Consider the following 3,822-nt stretch of genomic DNA (forward strand, 5'->3'; position numbering starts at 1 on the left):
GCCTTAGACAGCGCGGCCGCCCATTGGTGCTCGGCGTGAATTGAACGAGCCAATGGGCATAGAGGGGCGGGGCCTGAGCTACGGTTGCAGAGGCGGGGCTTGCGACTCCTGACTTCGGTTAGGACCGCTCTGGACTGAGTCCGTGGGTTTTCAAACTTAAACAGCGTGCTTGGGCTTGGGCTTGGACTTGGACTTGGTCATGTGAGAGGAGTCGGCCTGCTACGTCTATGCTCAGTAGCAGATAGATCTCTTCTTTAGACTCTCACACTGCATTGACGAAGGCAGAGGAGAAAAGTGTTGTCTGGTGTGTTTCAGTTCAGTTCAGTTCAGTCGCTCAGTCGTGTCCTCTTTGCGACCCCATGAACTGCAGCACTGGGATTTCTTTGGAAGGAATGATGCTAAAGCTGAAACTCCAGTACTTTGGCCACCTCATGCGAAGAGTTGACTCATTGGAAAAGACTCTGATGCTGGGAGGGATTGGGGGCAGGAGGAGAAGGGGACGACAGAGGATGAGATGGCTGACTTGATGGACGTGAGTCTGAGAGAACTCCGGGAGTTGGTGATGGACAGGGAGGCCTGGCGTGCTGTGATTCATGGGGTCGCAAAGAGTCGGACACGACTGAGCGACTGATCTGATCTGATCTGATCCTCATTTTAAACTTTTCTCTTCCTCTCCTCTTTTTCGCATCTGATAATTGTGTAGTACAGAGGAAAAAATGAAAGAAAAGTGTTAGTCGTTCAGTTCAGTCGCTCAGTCTTGTCCGATTCTTTGCGACCCCATGAATCGCAGCACGCCAGGCCTCCCTGTCCATCACCAACTCCCGGAGTTCACTCAGACTCACGTCCATCAAGTCAGTGATGCCATCCAGCCATCTCATCCTCTGTCGTCCCCTTCTCGTCTCCCCAATCCCTCCCAGCATCAGAGTCTTTTCCAATGAGTCAACTCTTCGCATGAGGTGGCCAAAGTATTGGAGTTTCAGCTTTAGCATCATTCCCTACAAAGAAATCCCAGGGCTGATCTCCTTCAGAATGGACTGGCTGGATCTCCTTGCAGTCCAAGGGACTCTCAAGAGTCTTCTCCAACACCACACTTCAAAAGCATCAATACTTCGGCGCTCAGCCTTCTTCACAGTCCAACTCTCATATCCATACATGACCACAGGAAAAACCATAGCATTGACTAGACGAACCTTTGTTGGCAAAGTAATGTCTCTGCTTTTCAATATGCTATCTAGGTTGGTCATAACTTTCCTTCCAAGGAGTAAGCGTCTTTTAATTTCATGGCTGCAATCACCATCTGCAGCGATTTTGGAGCCCAGAAAAATAAAGTCTGACACTGTTTCCACTGTTTCCCCATCTATTTCCCATGAAGTGATGGGACGACATGCCATGATCTTTGTTTTCTGAATGTTGAGCTTTAAGCCAACTTTTTCACTCTCCACTTTCACTTTCATCAAGAGGCTTTTGAGTTCCTCTTCACTTTCTGCCATAAGGGTGGTGTCATTTGCATATCTGAGGTTATTGATATTTTTCCTGGCAATCTTGATTCCAGCTTGTGTTTCTTCCAGCCTAGCGTTTCTCATGATGGACTCTGAATAGAAGTTAAATAAGCAGGGTGACAATATACTGCCTTGACGTACTCCTTTTCCTATTTGGAACCAGTCTGTTGTTTCATGTCCAGTTCTAACTGTTGCTTCCTGACCTGCATATAGGTTTCTCAAGAGGCAGGTCAGGTGGTCTGGTGTGCCCATCTCTTTCAGAATTTTCCACAGTTTATTGTGATCCACACAGTCAAAGGCTTTGGCATAGTCAATAAAGCAGAAGTAGATGTTTTTCTGGAACTCTCTTGCTTTTTCCATGATCCAGCGGATTTTGGCAATTTGATCTCTGGTTCCTCTGCCTTTTCTAAAACCAGCTTGAACATCTGGAAGTTCACGATTCACGTGTTGCCGAAGCCTGGCTTGGAGAATTTTGAGCATTACTTTACTAGCGTGTGAGATGAGTGCAATTGTGCGGTACTTGGAGCATTCTTTGGCATTGCCTTTCTTTGGGATTGGAATGAAAACTGACCTTTTCCAGTCCTGTGGCCACTGCTGAGTTTTCCAAATGTGCTGGCATATTGAGTGCAGCACTTTCACAGCATCGTCTTTCAGAATTTGAAAAAGCTCAACTGGAATCCCATCACCTCCACTAGCTTTGTTCATAGTGATGCTTTCTAAGGCCCACTTGACTTCACATTCCAGGATGTCTGACTCTAGGTCAGTGATCACATCATCGTTATTATCTGGGTCGTGAAGATCTTTTTTGTACAGTTCTTCTGTATATTCTTGCCACCTCTTCTTAATATCTTCTGCTTCTTTTAGGTCCATACCATTTCTGTCCTTAGTTAGTTTGGGATATTGTGTAGTTTTAATTTTTCTCGATGAAATATCCCATTTTTAGTGTAAATTTGCCTACACTTAAGGCCATCTTTGGGAGTACCAACAGTCAAACAGCACCATCACCAGCCCAAAGACATCACTGCTGTTTAGATATTACTGTGAGTATTGCTGATTATTTACTAAAGTTTCACCAGAGAGGTTGGGTCACCAGGGATTCCCATTAAGTGACATAAAACAGTTTAACAAAATAGAACAGTTAAAAAGTGACTTGACCTTCCAAAGCATTATGGTAAATGAAAGAAGCTAGCCACAAAAGGTCACATACTTGGTATGATTCCATTTACATAAAATATCCGGAACAGATAAATCCATAGAGCCATAGGGCTTCCCTGGTGGCTCAGATGGTAAAGAATCTGCCTGCAATGCAGGAAACCAGGGTTTGATCCCTGGGTTGGGCAGATCCCCTGAAGAAGGAAATGGCTACCCACTCCAGTATTCTTGCCTGGAGAATTTCATGGATAGAGAAGCCTGGCGGGCTACTGTCCAGGGGGTCGCAAAGAGACATAACCCAGACTGGGGGCTGCCAAAAACTGGGGTCAGAGGAAAGTTAGGACAGACAACAGGTTAGGGGCTTTACTTTGAAGTCATGGAAACGTTTTGAGACTAAGTAGAAGGGCTGAAATTTTCAAGCTTTTATTCATGGCTCAGTCTTTCTGGTGATCAGCCCTCATTCAGGAACCATCCAGGAGCCTACCTGGAGTCATCTCATTAGAACAAGATATACTCCTACTGCTGTCATCACTATGGAATTTACTAGGGTTTCAGTTCTATGCCAGGTACCTGGGGCAGAGACCAATATGTATTTTCTATCTGACAATGGATGCATCTCAAAAACATGACATTATGTTTAAGAAGTCAGATACAAAGGACTACAGACCTTATAATTTTATTTATATGAAATGCTAGAAAAGGTAAGACAATAGTGATAAAAAGTAGATCAGTGATTCTTAGATGTCAGGAAGTATGTGTGGGGGGATCCGAATACAAAGGGATCCAAGGAAACTTTCTGTTGTGATGGTAATATTCTCTACATAATGTCTACACACACACACATACATATATATGTATTGGTAGTTAAAACTCATCAGATTGCATATTTAAAAACTGGTAAGTTTTATTGCATATAAATTATACCTAAATAAATACAAGAACCCAAAAGAGAGGAAGGAAGGAAGGAAATTGTGCTCAACTGCATTTTTGGACAAGCATCTCAATGTTGAATTGCATCAAATGTCTTTTATGATCCTTTGGTGATCATTTGATTTTCTTCTGTGATCTATCAGTGGGTTAAATTTTTTGTTTGTTAACTCTTCTTTAAGAACTTTTTATTTTGAAGTATAGACATTTAACAATTTTGTGATAGTTTCAGGTGAAGGGACTC

This window comes from Bos indicus, chromosome 12 (genome assembly GCF_029378745.1).
Source record: "Bos indicus isolate NIAB-ARS_2022 breed Sahiwal x Tharparkar chromosome 12, NIAB-ARS_B.indTharparkar_mat_pri_1.0, whole genome shotgun sequence".
Taxonomy (NCBI): Eukaryota; Metazoa; Chordata; class Mammalia; order Artiodactyla; family Bovidae; genus Bos; species Bos indicus.